We start from the raw sequence: 18,478 nt of genomic DNA, 5'->3' as shown, positions 1-18,478 counted from the left end.
ATCTTACAGTTCTCATAAATGATTTTACAATTTTATAGCCTTTCGACAACTGTCGACAATAATTCAATAATGATTTTTAGTGATGTAATTGCGCAAAATTTGTTGGTTTTTTAATTTTTTAATTTTATTCTTTTTTTTTAAAGTAACGCTTTTTCACACTGTTCGTTCGTTTACGTAGCATTGAGCAATGAAGTACGTACAACCTGCGATGTTTATCACAGATTGTTAACATTTACATAACGGAAATTCAAAATTAGAAGAATGCTTCTGACGTACACTAAAAAACATCGCCCTACGCAGCAGCACACTATCCTGAGGAGAGGCGCTTCTCATTTTGAAATACGCGATTATCACGTACTTCACTAGTCCAAGGGACTTCCTTAGCTGAAATTTCACTAGCGTAATTAATCTCCGCGCCGTGTCAGAAAGATGTCTGCTTTGTTTGTATTCTTAGCAAAAATAAACCTCTGATGTAGATGACTAGAGTTTGATTTCTATTTTACTTTTTTCCATGTGTGGTAAGAATTCAGCCATCGATCTCTGAGATTAATGAACAGCCCATGGCTCATTAACTGCTTTGGTTGGCTGTGCCTGTCTGGCACATTGAGATAAATGGAAGAAAGACGGTTGCCAGATCAATATCACTCGACGATTCCGCACCAAGAGTAACCGCCCATATTAATTGAAATACTGCTTGCAAGCACGGTCAAGGGTCATCGGTTCGATTCTAGTTTCAGAGTTGGAGAGTAATATTATGTACGTGGGTCGATTCCAGAACTGCTAGATGCATGGATGTAGCAACACACGACACTGCATTTATTCTTAATGAATTTCATATGAGCAATGTGTGACAGTAAAGACGCACCCAGTCCCTTCGAGATTGGAAGAAATCGAGAGGAATAACTGCTCCAGAGTTTGTCGTGCATGAAAAATTTTCCTGCAAACTGCAAAGTAGGTTGTTGTAGCGAAAGTGACCTCACGTGTGCTTGAACTCCAGAGACCGGGTTCGGTGCAGAACACCAGCAACTTTTAGAACCGTCATGGAAACACTATTGGTTAATATTTACACTCCTGGAAATTGAAATAAGAACACCGTGAATTCATTGTCCCAGGAAGGGGAAACTTTATTGACACATTCCTGGGGTCAGATACATCACATGATCACACTGACAGAACCACAGGCACATAGACACAGGCAACAGAGCATGCACAATGTCGGCACTAGTACAGTGTATATCCACCTTTCGCAGCAATGCAGGCTGCTATTCTCCCATGGAGACGATCGTAGAGATGCTGGATGTAGTCCTGTGGAACGGCTTGCCATGCCATTTCCACCTGGCACCTCAGTTGGACCAGCGTTCGTGCTGGACGTGCAGACCGCGTGAGACGACGCTTCATCCAGTCCCAAACATGCTCAATGGGGGACAGATCCGGAGATCTTGCTGGCCAGGGTAGTTGACTTACACCTTCTAAGCACGTTGGGTGGCACGGGATACATGCGGACGTGCATTGTCCTGTTGGAACAGCAAGTTCCCTTGCCGGTCTAGGAATGGTAGAACGATGGGTTCGATGACGGTTTGGATGTACCGTGCACTATTCAGTGTCCCCTCGACGATCACCAGTGGTGTACGGCCAGTGTAGGAGATCGCTCCCCACACCATGATGCCGGGTGTTGGCCCTGTGTGCCTCGGTCGTATGCAGTGCTGATTGTGGCGCTCACCTGCACGGCGCCAAACACGCATACGACCATCATTGGCACCAAGGCAGAAGCGACTCTCATCGCTGAAGACGACACGTCTCCATTCGTCCCTCCATTCACGCCTGTCGCGACACCACTGGAGGCGGGCTGCACGATGTTGGGGCGTGAGCGGAAGACGGCCTAACGGTGTGCGGGACCGTAGCCCAGCTTCATGGAGACGGTTACGAATGGTCCTCGCCGATACCCCAGGAGCAACAGTGTCCCTAATTTGCTGGGAAGTGGCGGTGCGGTCCCCTACGACACTGCGTAGGATCCTACGGTCTTGGCGTGCATCCGTGCGTCGCTGCGGTCCGGTCCCAGGTCGACGGGCACGTGCACCTTCCGCCGACCACTGGCGACAACATCGATGTACTGTTGAGACCTCACGCCCCACGTGTTGAGCAATTCGGCGGTACGTCCACCCGGCCTCCCGCATGCCCACTATACGCCCTCGCTCAAAGTCCGTCAACTGCACATACGGTTCACGTCCACGCTGTCGCGGCATGCTACCAGTGTTAAAGACTGCGATGGAGCTCCGTATGCCACGGCAAAGTGGCTGACACTGACGGCGGCGGTGCACAAATGCTGCGCAGCTAGCGCCATTCGACGGCCAACACCGCGGTTCCTGGTGTGTCCGCTGTGCCGTGCATGTGATCATTGCTTGTACAGCCCTCTCGCAGTGTCCGGAGCAAGTATGGTGGGTCTGACACACCGGTGTCAATGTGTTCTTTTTTCCATTTCCAGGAGTGTATTTCTCGTTGAAGTTGAAATTAACTTGGATAACCTTTCAAGCTCAGGCTCGTCGTTTCTGAGATGGCCGAACAACACATCTACTCTCTAACACCGTCCATCTACAAGACCAGCATATGTATCTTGTATTTTTTTTTTTTTTTTTGCTTGTGTTTGAAATTAGCGACGTTACTCTCACTTCCTGTCCCAAGAAACGGCCATTGTGCAAAATCTTCTCTATGCGCAACCGACGGCCGCGTATAAAATGTTATCTCTGTTAATTATCGATTGATAATGTCGTTATAATGGAAATGATGTTTGAAATCTGAAACCGTAGTGTATTGCTCTGAGTTCTGTAGTACAACCGAATTTAATTTTATCCTCGAGTATCAGTATGATCAAATCTTATCGCACTGTGCACACTCATCAGTGCTGAAACTTTAATAGCATTGGTTTAACTTCCATCTTTATGCCTTTCAATGAACTTATTATGTCTACTCGTAATGATTCTAGTAAAATAACAGCTAAACGTTCAAACAATTTTTAAAATTCACTTCACAACAGCTAAATGATCTTACGTCGTTTCAGCATGGGTATTCTACCGGGAATCTGAAATGAGCTGGTAGCATTGCATTAGTTTTAGGTACTTGCAAATAATTCACAGTCTCTTTGCGCATTTATAAGCAGAGAGAAGTCCGCATGTATGCTACCGCGTAGAGGTTGCAAGCGTAGCTGTTAGTGTTAATAATTCAAATTCACATTAATAATGATTTACCCAGGAGGGCAATGACCGTGCTGCAGGTTCGATCTAACCTGTTATCCAGCACACATCCCCCCCCCCTCCCCCGACTGAAAGACATTGATCGCAGTACGTGAAATACTGAGGTTTAGGTTATTCAAATTAAATAATTAAAACGTTCCTTAAAATAAATCCATTTATATTGTTCATTTATCAACACAAGTGTTATCTGTCATTTGCAACAAGAATCTTTATCGAGTTCGTCCACAGGCAGACGTGAAATTCGTTATTCACAAAATTATTGCAATGGCAGCCGCAACAATGAATGATTTCTGTGGATCCAACAATCCACACAAGTTTACAGATTCACGACTCGGACGAAATGTGTATCATGTATCGAAATTTCGATACATGGAGTAAAAGTTTCCAGTCTGTCAGAGTGGATAGCGCTGTTGCATTCGATTGAGTATTGTATCATCGCTGGCACTTTTCTCGCTCGCAGTTTAATACTGCTTTATTTAAAATTGTTTTCCAGTTTGCAGTAAAATACACAGTCTAAATCTTTCCATTAAATCACACATGATGGTAGCAAAATGGGACTGCATATGTGTCACCAAATGTGTGAGACGCTGTTTCTACATTATCTCTGTCGCTCAATCATTGACTGTTTTTTACAGGGTGAATCTCTTAGAACTTATTGCGGAAATTGAAAGTGCTATTGATGTGTGGTTTTCACGAAATGGATTACTAGTCAGGGGCTCGTGTTGTTAGCCAATAAGCAGCTTTCAATAATACTTAGAAGTGCACTTTTGTGCAAACATGGCTACTGACATTAACAAACTAAAGGTAGGGTAAATTAATGCGTCAGTGGTGTTTATTGCAGGATTCTAGCGAGTCGTTTACGTGGTATCTATTTTGAAAAGTTTCGACATCGACACTTGTCAAGCTGCGTAGTTGCTAGGCACGATGTTGTTATGGTTGCTTACAGTGTGCTTGTGTGTTTCTTGAGTGCATTTAGACTTGTTAGTCAGTTAGTGCGTGGCAGTCCAAGCTGTAGGTCGTAAGTGGAGGATGGTATTTACCAATTCATAAAACGCCGATATGCTCACGGTGTATGGAGAGTGTAGAAAGCATGCTGTTCGTTTTTCTTAAAGCGTATGCGACAAGATATCCCAATAGACGTCAACCATCTTGTCAGTTACTTACCAAAGTCTTCAACCTATTACGTGAAAGTAATAGCGTCACACGTAGACAATGTAACAGAAGGAAACAAGTGACCACAGAAGAAGGAGAAATGAATGTTCTTGCTTGTGTTGCAGTTGATCCGCACGTCAGCTCCCGAGCAATCGCACGAGGAAGTGGCATAAGTGAGACAAGTCCTACGCATTCTCCGTGGTCATAGGTTTCATCCGTGTCACATTTCTCTCCATGAAGAGCTGCATGGAAACACTTATGAAAATCGTGTTAACTTCTGTACAAGGGCATTAAGACAAGATACTCCAGATGCAGGATGTATCTTGTTTGGTGATGAAGCCACATATACCATTCATGGCCAGGTAAACCTCAGAAACATGCACTATTGGTATGTTGACAGTACTGGTTGACTTCGTCAGGTGTAACGTCAGCGTCCGTGGAGTGTAACCGTGTATGTGGGCCAGTGAACCATCAACTCGCCGGCCCATTTTTCGTGGACGGAACACTAAATGCGCGCAAGCTCTTAACAGGCCATCTTCCACTTGTTTCTTAGTGAGAGCTACTACAGGTTTGTTTGCACAAAAATTACTTTTTATAAGTATTATTACGCATTCTAAGTATTAGAGGATTGGCTATTAGTACGGTGCCCTGGCTACCAATCCGTTTGTGAAAACTGCACATCAGTAGCACTTCCCATTTCCACAAAAAGTTTTAGGTGATACATCCTGTACAAAACAGTCAATGATTGAGCGACAGGGTGTAACAGATAAGTGCAATTATTTTTAAATTTGGTACCTTAATATGTACACGCACCAGTGCGTTGGTTGTTTTTCCCCTGCGTTGAACAGTCTTCCACAAATACGCCATTAACTTTATGACCTGATGTTTTCTGCACGGTCGTAACTGCACCACTAAGTGGACTATCCCTATCAGTGTAGATTAAGTATTTTGCGTCCACGAGTCCACACTTCAGCACCCGACCTGATGCCCAGTTCCTGCCCCTGCAACATTTACTTGGAGGTACTACCGACCTAAAAACATATTACTTGTAATAGCTGTAAATGTTAGTCTGCAAATGATGCAAATACCGATGTAATGTTGTCCACTTCACCGTCCTTAGTTCTAAGATTTTCAAGCTCGTATTTCTCGAAAACGGTTGTGAGTTACATCTTCCTTTTTACTTATATTGAATTCCTAGTCATGCCCACACTGTTACTATTGTCGTACGTGCGACCTTTGTATCTGCACAGTGAGTGTACTAATGTGTGCAAACTTAGCTTACCACTCAGCACGCAAATGGCTAAAACATCTGAACTGTCCTCTCAGGCCCTGGGTGTCGACATTCTAAATAAATATGACCTTGGCCCTGTAAGGCAGCTACTATCAGTTGCGGATCGTAACAAAAATCATTAGAAATGCTGCTGTCACATACCTAGAATGCATGAATTAATAAAAGTGAAAGTTTGGGGTCTATTCTAAAGAGACAACACAGCTATTCCCTTTTATATTCGACATATAATTTATCAACTGTTCCTTTCAGGAATCAAGTGATAAACAACAATTATGTTCAATTACTTTTGATACTCAATAACAAAATATTTAATTCTTGGATGTATTGAAATGACGATTGCTAAAATCGTTATCCCTACACATGAAAATTTTTTATCACAGGAAAGAATGATTATTAAAAATCCTCATCATCTCATTTAAATCTATGTTGACATAGCTGGTCCATGCAATGAGTTGGTGGAGTGTAAATTTACTTTTTGAATCAATAAAAAAATTCTCATGTACTCTATGTGTGTTTTAGCTATTGGTATTCAATGGTCAAAGTGTATGCAAGTTGCAGTGAGCAAAATCTAGACTCAACATTTACTGAGGCCTAATGCTTTGGTACTTTACCAAGCGGCATCTGCAACGGCGTTGTCTCTGTGCTGGATCTGAAATGCTAATTCCCTGCTCTGGCCCTGATTAAATTCACACAGTCACAACTTTCCCGCGTTCCGTAGAATGTTAATCTTTCCCTAGTCGAAATGATGGCTATTGCACAATCGTCATGGGTTCGAGCGATGTGCACAATTTATTTGCTGGCAAAAATTCCCGCAGGAATAAGTAACTACTGCTTTGCTATCTGTTGCCACGATATTTGAAGCGTAACATTCTCACTTTCCACAAAGCCAAGCTCTCAACACTCTTGCTTATTTCCACGCACTTGTGCGGTCCGCCGCGAGACGAGAGACATATATAGAAATTTTAGGTCTCAAAATGCTTTTATATAATGGGGATCTCCCCGCTGTATCGCGTCTGCGTCGCCAAGTATGGCTTAGCCAATCACCCTCTCGCTAGAGGTGAATACATTTATATTTTTCTTGCTGGGTCACAGCCTAGCCCTGTTAATGACGACAGCCATTTACCCTCGGTCCCAGCCTTATTTACGTTAAAAGGAATAGTGTATTGTTCTGTCCTTATCCCTTTCTGCGCTGAAACGCGCCCTTCTCTTGCTAAATGAGAGTTTTATGATATCGTTAACCACCTGCTCGGTTCGCCTCCAAAATGTGTTTCGCTTTAACTTGTTTGTTCCATGTCATTGTCCATACTGGTAGAGATTGTTTTGTGTGGTGTGCGTACTGTAAGACCTTCGGTACACACACCATCAGATTATTTGACTTGTCGCTCTAACGAAGTAGGCGAGTATCAGCAATATGTCTCGTGGTCTTATCGTGGCGTGTTTATCTTCTGCCGTTAGGTCAGACCATAGAAATGTCACTTGCACGCTTAGAGTAGCAGATTGACGGTGACCAACTTTAAACAAAACTTGATAAATTTTCACACACATTTATTAAAATAATAAAAAATCATAGATATTACGTAACTTGATTCTGGATGCTGTTTACAATTGACAATCTGAAGTTCCTTTGGTCTTGGTACGTTAATCTTATTCTTACATATCTCTGATACTTGACAAAGTGTCTATTCATTTATCTTCGTGGCTATGTGCAGGAATATGATAATCTTATTAGGCGCAGACTGAAACTTGACTACAGACTGGTACAGACAAATGCAGACTAATGCAGACTGACTAATCGGAGGTCTGTACACTCGTTATAATACCTCGCGCGTTCAGGTATCACTGCGCGAGTGTGATCCGCGAGGAGAAAAGGTTCTACGTTGGCAGCAATCACATTGGCTGCGTTACATATTAATACGCGGATCGGCGGAAGCAAAATTTGGTCCGTCTCTAAGACAGCGGCATCTCGTAGTGCGGAGACGGACGAGCGCTGCGCCTGCGTTGTTATGCTTAGTGGGGCGCGCTCTAGTGGGAAAGTTGTGTACGCGCTGACTACGCGGAACTATGTACACAACATTTTGTTAGTTTACGGTACATGAGATTAACTGCAATTGCCTTTTGTTGACATAATATAATTATTATTTTCTGAGGATCTCATACTGTACCGTCGTGTCGATATGGGTCAAGCTCATGAACGATCCGTAAAATCCGGGTGCCTTACACTATGAATCAAATTGCTGAGGAGTACCTCGTGCAGTTCCCTTGCAAGTCAATTTGAATGTGGGAAAGTTGTTGGTACTCATGTAGTGGGTGCTTCCATAACTAAGGTAGCAGAAATGTTTGGTGTTACAAGAGCCATTGAACCGAAGATTTACACCTCTTACAGGGAAACCAGAAGGACGTCATCCACTAAGTCACAACGGGGATGGAAGGGTGTATTGAATGATCGTTACTGCGCTCATTGAAAATTACTGGGAGGAAAAATAAGAGAAAGACAGCTGCAAATGTCACTGCAGAACTGAATGTCGCACTCGCGAACACTGTCAGCACCAAAACAGCACGAAGGGGGCTTCACAAGCGGGGAATTGCAGAGCGAACTACAATTCCAAAACTATTGATGGATCATTGATGCAGATGCCCATGCCCAGGGGAAAGGCGATCCCGAAGCCATAAAACCCGCACTTTGAAGAAAGGAAAGAAAGTAACTTAATCAAATGAATGTTGTTTCACAGTGCTTCTAACTTCTGCCCAGTTCACAACCCACGAGTGAAACGTGCAGGCAGTTAATAGATCATTTGGGCTGCCATTTCACGGTATTCCATCGGCCCCATGGCTACTGTGTAAGGTCGCTCTATTGCCAAGGATTTTGTAACCATTTTCACTGATGAGGTCCATCCCATGGTACAGTGTTTGTTCCCCAATGGCGAGGCTGTGTAGCGAGACGACAGGGCCTTTGTTCATACAGCTCACATCGTCCAAGATACGTTTTGAGAGCACGAGGATGAAGTACTATGGCTGCCCTGGACACCACAGTCACCGTATCTCAATATTATTGACTGTTTATGATCCACTTCGGAGAGAAGAGTAAGTGGTCGCTATCCACTTCCATCGTCGTCACTTGAACTCCTCACTATTTTGTAGGAAGAATGGTATAAGACTCCGTCAAAAACCATATCCATTCCGAGACGACTGGAAGTTACTTTTAACGCCAAAGCGTATTAGGTATGATAACTGAACCGTGACGAAATGTCACGCTTGGTTCTCTGCGTTTCCTCCTCGCCTGTAGCGCGTTCCTTTAGAAATTCCCACTTCACCCTCTGCTGTTTCCTTACCGTAGCCAGAGGGCGCTGTGGAGTTGCTGCGGCTGGCTGCCTGCCGTGTTTACGGGAGAGCGTCGGTCTGGAGGAGAACTGTAATTGTGGACGTCTGGGAGTGTACAGGAGGCCACGCCGTTCTATTGATGTTTGGCGTGAGTCGTGTCAGGTGTGATGCACTCTTAAAGCCGTGATAGCAGCCAATGTTACTGTCGTGGTCGCAGATGGATCAAAGGGGATGAGGCCTGGTTCACTGAAACTCCTGTCCTACTGATGTCGTCGGACTTAAAGTAAGACGTTTTGACCATTATTTTGCGTTATTTGCAAGCAACTGGGCATTCCGGCGTCTACAGTAATTCGGCGAAGATTATTTGTTTCGTCGGTGTGTAAATGACTGATCAAGGAGCAGTTTATTTAATGTTCACCTTATTCTCGTTTTCTGCGTGTGCTGTGTAAACTTGATCTCACCTTTGTATGTTGCTTTTGAGCGCATCGTCAAATACTGGATCCAAGTAGTGACTTTCAATTAATTACCTGGATTCTTCTTTTTCCTCGTCACGACGCGTGTTAAATGGCAAAGTAGAATTGTAGACGTTTTCTTGATACCTCTTTTGCGTGGCTTCAGTAACAGAGCCTAACCTGTTAGCTAATTAAGGCTTGTGGTAAACAAAGGTATTTAAGTATGTTGCTTTAAAATATTATCTGAACTGTGTCAATGATTTAAGTTGCGCTAGTTGATACTGGGGTATGAACGGATGTGTTGGCACGTCTGCTATGTAAGGGAATCCTGCTAGTTTTGATTACCTTCTGACCAGGATCCTTGCTCGACGCTTGTCTTTAAATACGCCGCTAACCTGGTTAGCGTATGTTGTCGCTATTTTAAATTAATCACTGCTCGGTAGCCCAACACAGTTTGCTGGCTGTCAGAAACCGTGTATGTATTATTTATTCCTTTATTTTAGTCAGTCTATAAGCATGCTATTCTTAATTTATTACTCTAAGTAGCCCTTCAGTTGCCATTTTTGGGCTGTTTAGATGGCGTGCGGCTCCCTTGAGTATAGATTTGTCAATTTCCAATTTATTGTTTTTCCACCAATTTCTAATGGGTGGAACCTAATTTTTTTTATTAGTATTAAGCTGAACTTAATGTCATATTGTGAAGAAAGGAACTTATTGGCGGTTAACTATCGTCGTAAGGTGTTACGAACGGTGCACTTTCCCGTTATTCACCCTAATGTTCTAGTCAATGTGTAAACTTGCTAATTATTTTCCCTTTAAATGGAGTGTGCCTGACTTGAATTAGTTGTTTATTATTGTTCTAGTGCTATTATCTGTCAAGTGTAACACGCCACATTTTCTTGGTGTGCTATCAGTTGTTACAATAAATGCAAATTGCAGTGAAGCGATGTGCTATTTGAGTTGTTCCCGTCATTTCCTATCTCCGCATTGGTTAATCTACTCTCACAATATTTAATTGTTTAAATATTGGAGGGAGGTGCGTGTGTCCCAATAATGTGTTGTGTGCGTGCTCTTTTCATACTTTTGTCTGCCCTGCATATCGCAGAACAATGAACTGTAAACTTGATAGACCACGATTCTGCCGCTAACTCTGATGCGTGATCGTAGATATTTCTCTTTCATACACAAAGTACGACAGGAGCTTCTTTCTTGTCTTTTTTTTCTTTTAAATTCTCGATTCCGAATGAGAACCCCACCACGTAAGCTTTCCTTGTGTGCAAGTTACAGACGGTGCTATTTCTTTCTATTTCGCGCAGTTACACTGAAATGCCAAATGATTTGCATATCCCATCACATAGTACACTTCACACCAGTCTGACGTTTATTGCATGCTACCTTCATGGTGTTGCAATTTTAATGGGCCAAAGGGTAGTTTTTGAGGATTATTGCGGGTGCAGAATACTACAACCACCATTAATGTTACAAGCCAATGTAGATGAAATTAACTGATGTAGGCTTGGATTGGGGTACAGATCCATCAACTGATGTAACAACACACGCGTGTTTCACAGATCGTCAAAGTTTACAGCAATTTATTATCCTTCTAAGTAATATTCATATCAATTTTGAGTGCAAATACACTACTGGCCATTAAAATTGCTATACCAGGAAGATCACGTGCTACAGACGCGAAATTTAACCGACAGGAAGAAGATGCTGTGATATGCAAATGATTAGCTTTTCAGAGCATTCACACAAGGTTGGCGCCGGTGGTGACACCTACAACGTGCTGACACGAAGAAAGTTTCCAACAGATTTCTCATACACAAACAGCAGTTGACCGGCGTTTCCTGGTGAAACGTTGTTGTGGTGCCTCGTGTAAGGAGGAGAAATGCGTACCATCACGTTTCCGACTTTGATAAAGGTCGGATTGTAGCCTATTGCGATTGCGGTTTATCGTATCGCGACATTGCTGCTCGCGTTGGTTGAGATCCAATGACTGTTAGCAGAATATGGAATCGGTGGGTTCAGGAGGGTAATACGGAATGCCGTGCTGGATCCCAACGGCCTCGTATGACTAGTAGTCGAGATGACAGGCATCTTATCCGAATGGCAGTAACGGATCGTGCAGCCACGTCTCGATCCCTGAGTCAACAGATGGGGACGTTTGCAAGACAACAACCATCTGCAAGAATAGTTCGACGACGTTTGCAGCAGCATGGACTATCAGCTCGGAGACTATGGCTGCGGTTACCCTTGACGCTGCATCACAGACAGGAGCGCCTGCGATGGTGTACTCAACGACGAATCTGGGTGCACGATTGGCAAAACGTCATTTTTTCGGATGAATCCAGGTTCTGTTTACAGCATCATGATGGTTGCATCCGTGTTTGGCGACATCGCGGTGAACACACATTGGAAACGTGTATTCGTCATAAACGTGATGGCGTGATGGTATAGGGTGCCATTGGTTACACGTCTCGGTCACCCCTTTTTCGCATCGACGGCACTTTGAACAGTGGATGTTACATTTCAGATGTGTTACGACCCGTGGCTCTACCCTCCATTCGATCCCTGTGAAACCCTACATTTCAGCAGGATAATGCACTACCGCATGTTGCAGGTCCTGTACGGGCCTTTCTGGATACAGAAAATGATCGACTGCTGCCCTGGCTAGCACATTGTCCAGATCTCTCACCAATTGAAAACGTCTGGTCAATGGTGGCCGAGCAACTGGCTCGTCACAATACGCCAGTCACTACTCTTGATGAACTGTGGTTGAAGCCGCATGGGCAGCTGTACCTGTACACGCCATCCAAGCTCTGTTTGACTCAATGCCCAGCTGTATCAAGTCCGTTATTACGGCCAGAGGTGGTTGTTCTGGGTACTGATTTCTCAGGATCTATGCACCCAAATTGCGTGAAAATGTAATCACATGTCAGTTCTAGTATAATATATTAGTCCAATGAATACCCGTTTATCATCTGCATTTCTTCTTGGTGTAGCAATTTTAATGGCCAGTAGTGTACTACGTGTAAATAATACTGCACTACGACTGTAGCTTCACATGCAGTCCGAGCAGATCCCTATTTTCCGTAAGCTAGCGACGAAAAAAATTATTCAGCGCTCGTTTGTCGGACGGCATTACTCAGAGACCTAATTCGGCGAGGAAGAATAGTGTGCCAGCGCTGCAGTCATTTGCAGTAACGGCGGGCAGCTGCACAGCTACAAACCTCCGTTGTTACTGTGGCAGCGAGGGCGCCGAGGTACGCTATTGTGATCCGGCGCGGATATGGCGCGTTCCGAGAAGCGGCGAGCGGCCCTGTCGGTCGCTATCATCTGGTTCATCTCCCGGAAGCCGCCGATTTTACCGAAGAGGTGTGCGGCCGGTTCTTTGTGCAGCGTCTGAATTACGAGTGTCGTGTGCTCCGGTCCAGTGGCGCTCGCCGGCGACCCAGTTTCCGCCTGGTCGGTCTGTAACGGGTCGCGACTGACTGTCTCGCCGAGGTGTCGCACCCGAATGCAGTGTCAAGACAATGGACACTCCGGAAGCAGCGGAGCGCACTTCAGTGCAACCTTTGCCTTTGTTTCAATGCAGTGCATAAATTTCTCTCTGGGAACGGCTGGTTCAGCGCTTTACAGTGCCCAAACTGCGATCTATCCTCCACATTGATTACTTCGGAGAGAGCTGCCACGGATGAGCAGACTGACTATAAAGCTGTCCTCACACGGGACGCTTTTGTCAACGCGCAGCACGCCAGACGTGGCTTCCTTCGTTATTGCTGCACGCTCTGAAACGACCTGCTGCAATATGTGATCAAACGTATCCGAACACCTGGCTGAAAATGACTTACAACTTCGTGGCGCCCTCCATCGGTAACGCTGGAATTCAATATGATGTTAGCCCACCATTAGCTTGATGACAGCTTCCCCTCTCGCAGGCATACGTTCAGTCAGATGCTGGAAGGTTTCTCGGAGAATGGCAGCCCATTCTTCACGGAGTGTTGCACTGAGGAGAGGTATCGATGTCGATCGGTGAGGCCTGCCGCGAAATCGGCGTTACAAAACATCCCAAAGGTATTCTATAGGATTCAGGATAGGACTTTGTTGAGGCCAGTCCATTGTAACCACTGCGCCACAGGCCGTACATTATAAACCGGTGCTCCATCATGTTGAAAGATGCAATCGCCATCCCCGAATTGCTCTTCAACAGTGAGAAGCAAAAAGGTGCTTAAAATATCCATGTAGGCCTGTGCTGAGATAGTGCCATGCAAAGCAACTAGGGGTGCAAGCTCTTTCCGTGAAAAACACGATCACACCATAAAACCATCGCCTCCGAATTATACTGTTGGCACTACACCCGAGGGCAGATGACGTTCACTGGGCTTTCGCCATACCCATTCCCTGCTATCGAATTGTCAAATTGTGTACCGTGATTCGTCACTCCACACAACGTTTTTCCACTGTTCAATCGTCCAATGTTTACGCCCCTTACACCAAGCGAGACGTCGTTTGGTACTTACCAGCGTGATGTGTGCTTTTGAGCAGCTGTTCGACCATGAAATCCAGATTTCCTCACCTCGCGCCTACCTGTCATAGTACTTGCTGGTCCGCAGCTCGTGGTCGTGCGGTAGCGTTCTCGCTTCCCACGCCCGGGTTCCCGGGTTCGATTCCCGGCGGGGTCAGGGATTTTCTCTGCCTCGTGATGACTGGGTGTTGTGTGCTGTCCTTAGGTTAGTTAGGTTTAAGTAGTTCTAAGTTCGAGGGGACTGATGACCATAGATGTTAAGTCCCATAGTGCTCAGAGCCATTTGAACCATTTGAAAGTACTTGCTGTCGACCCTGATGCAGTTTGGAATTCCTGTGTGATGGTCTGGACAGATGTCTTCCTAGTACACATTACGAGTATCTTCTACTATCGGCGGTCTCTGTCTGTCAACAGACGAGGTCAGCCTGTATGCTTTTTCCGCTGTACGTGTCCCTTCACGCTTCCATTTCACTATCACGTCGTAAACAGTGGACCTAGGGATGTTTAAGAGTGTGGAAATCTGGCACATAGACGTATGACAGAAGTGACACCCAATCACCTGACCACGTTCGAAGTCCGGGAGTTCCGCAGAGCGCCTCATTCTGCTCTCTCACGATGTCTAATGACTAATAAGGTCGCTGATACGCAGTACCTGGCAGTAGATGGCAGCACAACGCACCTAATATGAAAAACGTATGTTTTTGGGGATCTCGGGATACTTTTGATCAAATAGTGTACATCTCACGGAACGAACTCCTCATCGTGATTTGCGACCTCAGTGCTCTCTACCGGCAGTCTGCGGCATTTGTCACCCAGATTCTTTATGTAAATGGATGCGCGTAAAAGAGCTACATTGACTCTGACAGCAATAGTCGAAGAAAAGCGGAGGACTTCGCGAAGAAGATTTTCTACTCGTCATTGGTTTCAATGGTGAATAATACTGTACAACAATCTGGGATACATACTAATAATAGTTATTTGTTAACTCAGCTGTATCTTTAGCACATCTCTGGTTTGAAATTGAATCAAGTTGTCAAATGTCAGTTTGTGCCTCCATAATACCCATATTGTCGATGTTGCATTGACTATCATCATTCCGAAGTAATGTACAGTACTTCATCACGTAGATTTCAAAATACACATTCGTTTCGTAATTTCATTTGAATGGGAGAGCAGATTTTTTTTTTCGAAGCATATTACAATGCCCTCTCACTTCTTGTAAGAACAACTAAGTCGCAGGTTCGTTTCTCTGCAGTTGGAGCTCAACGACGCTACAGCTAAGATCTAGCTGAATGTCAGCTGCAGTGAACGCAGTCGTGCAGCACGTTTGAGCCTCGTTCTGAACTTGACACCAGTTCAGAGGAGAGTGTGTCCGAAAACTTTTGGTCTTATCTTTCTCGTAGCAAAACTGTCCCCCACCTCGGTCTTTTCATGCTCCACGTCACGGCTTTTTCTGACCAATAGGAGCATTCCTCTTCTTTTGTGGAAACTCTCTCTGCCAATCGCAAAGATCCTACCATTGAACTGCGTCGAAATCTCAGCACTTTTTTCCTTCCTAGTTCGTTTCCCCCAATCGGACATTTTGTGCCCACTCCAGATACCTAAAAGTTACATGCGCCCAGCATGAGGGTACCACGTGTTGTTCACATGATCAACTGCGTCACTGGTTTGTTTGTATCCATTTGGAAATTCCGAAATGCAGTTTTCTAAATCTTCTTTCTGTCCCACTCCAGTGGTCCAATACTTGCTCTCCTGCGTGAGTCACCTGGCAACAGTTTGTTGACTCGCGGCATGGGACGCCCTCTAAGAGCTTTCCATTGTACAGCCTGTGGTGCGCCCCTCACCCCTGCTCGTACCTGCTTCCAAACTAAACGTTGCCCCTAGCTGCTTGCTTCACTTCTTGCTCATTGACATGCAGTATATAGGATCAGTGTGTTAATACTGTCAATTGAGTGTCATCCCTTAAATCTGCCACCTTCCACGGTTCTGCTGTGATCAAACATAAATTCTTGTTTAACACTTTTGCATGTTTCTGTCAAGTTTAATGAACCCATCGATAAAGATGAAACTTCACCAAAACATGATTGAGTGTTAAGCAAGAAAAATAGTGTTTGTTGAAGGCAGAGCTATGCTTCCATAATTATATACAACTTTATGTACTGCTTTAGGGAATGACCTTTTGTGAGGTACCAAAGTCCAAATGTCCATTGCAGGCAGTCCTCTTCGCAACGTTCACTTTGAAACTGGTTGAGATGACCCTCCATTCTCCGTCAGTAGCGATTCCTGTAGGATTTGAAACGAATTGTCAGTGTTAATGTTCTGTTACGACTTCTGTACCACTTGTTAGCAGCAGACACAGTGGCTGCGCCAAAGACTGAGACGGCGTGGGGTTTTACAATTATTTATTGAACTTTCTTTACAATTTCTCCCTCGTCGTCGCTGCCCAGCCCTGCGGATCCCTCTGCCTGGCTGCTGCTGCGTAGATTCTCCGACAATGCGCGCAACACGTGCCGCTGAACGCACTCGGGAGCCTCAGGCCACCAGTGCTCCGCTGAAGCCAGGATGCCCTGCGGTTGAGATGAACTCGTCGCCGCTCGGCGCCCCAGTACGGCACGCCCACGGAGCCGCGTCGCCGTGAGGTCACTTGCCGACGCCTGCTGCACCCCGGCGGCTGGGAAGCCACCAGTCGCGATGTCCGCGAGGTCCCGTCATGGACGGACCACGCGCCGTGGGGCCGGGTTGCTGTGAAGTCCGGGCGTCAGTCCCCGGCGGCGCCTGTGACCGAGACCGCGCTGCGGCCGGTCCTGCTGGAAGTTCTCGCTGTAGTTTGTCAGCCACGGTGCCGACCGAACTCGGGCTGACCTCTCCACAGCTGAAGTCGACATCTGGCGGCGAACGGATGACTCCTGCGAGCTGGAATCGTCACCTACGAAGATTGAACATTCGGACACGGACCACGTCCGTCCTCAGATCCGAACGGCTTCCTAATGGCTTCTGTCCGTTGCTGCCTGCGCTCCACTATTTATATCCAGCAGGAGGGCATTTTTTACTCTTGGTGGTAGCTTTTTGTTATTACTGCCGCAGTGTATTGCAGCGTAACTTAGCGTGTTACCCTCACTTCCCCTTACTCAGCACTCTCCAGGCTTCGCTTGGCACTCGATCTGTGTGCGTCCTTGCATCATCCTGTTGGTAGACTGCTACCGTCAGCAAGGCTATCTGTGCGTGCTTACATCGCAACGCCTTGGTCGCCGGCGTGTCTCTGTTTTGCCATTGTCCACTGCGTGAAGCAATGAATACTACATGTGGCCACAACAGCGCCTAACCCGTCTTGGCCCCTGTCAGGATTCTTTTATGACCACTGTCCTTATGCCACGTTACTTGTCTGTGAGTCGTATTCAGTTCCTTGTAGATACACTGAACAGTTCGAATTGATGTACAAAGATATCGGGAAATTTCATTCATGGGTACGGTGCATCATAACTGCAGACCATATTCAACGCTACCATCGACTATCCAACTAATTGCTTCTTCTCTTCCCTGCATTTATTACAGTGAGGACGGGCTATTTTACTATAGAGCTGAAAGTTTCCAATCTGGCTGAGACGAGATAGGAGTTTAGTTAAAGGAAAAGGCAGAAGCATAATGAACGAAGGCTGACTCCCAGTGCAGGTAATCAAGAATGGAATTCATTTCATCCACTCCTGCACTCCAGGTGGTACTCAGTATTGTTGGAAGAATCCTTTTAGAAAGACAAAAATCTAAGCCAGATGTAACCTTTTGGAGACACTGCATCGTGAGAAAAGCCGTTTGCCCCGGCAGCCAGGCTACAGAGAAATGTTCAGTTTATACTGACTTCTTCATTGGTTCACAATGTTATTTTCTTGTGTTTGCCTACGCGCAGGGCTTATTATTCTAATCGTATCATAGAGTGGGAGAGGTTTCCTCACCTCCTCAGGCCACACCTCTATTGGTCGATAATACCAAAATCTGCAGGGGGCAGGAATATGTTTAACCTTATTACAAAATTAATACTGGACAGAACTTGCAGTGACTACTGGCTGGTGAGAATCTTGCTCCGGCAGATCCAGACAAGTTTCAGAGCGTTAAGTTAGAGAACTTGTAGTGCTGGGTCATCGAAGGGAACACTTACCACTGGGGAACGGAAGAATAAAGACTTATCGGCAGACAAGCTTGCTCTCTTAGAGAAGGATCCGACTTACAGGGTCTTGGGGGTATGTTAAACAGCACAACCAACACCCCATAGCATTCAAGCACGACGGCATCTTTCTGCGCATCGACCCATCTTACTGCACTGGTTCCATACAAACAATATGCACATACACAGTATTTTACTGCCATGTTTTCCGTTAGTGGTGAACGGTTAAATGAGTGCAGGATACAGATTTTATGTAGTCTGCAGTGCTCTGTATCAGTTGATCTCAACCTAAGGGTAGTTATCTTCTGAGAGTAAAATGTAAGTTTCTGAGGG

The sequence above is a fragment of the Schistocerca cancellata genome, chromosome 9, assembly GCF_023864275.1.
Source record: "Schistocerca cancellata isolate TAMUIC-IGC-003103 chromosome 9, iqSchCanc2.1, whole genome shotgun sequence".
Taxonomy (NCBI): domain Eukaryota; kingdom Metazoa; phylum Arthropoda; class Insecta; order Orthoptera; family Acrididae; genus Schistocerca; species Schistocerca cancellata.
Note: the sequence above shows the minus strand (reverse complement) of the source record.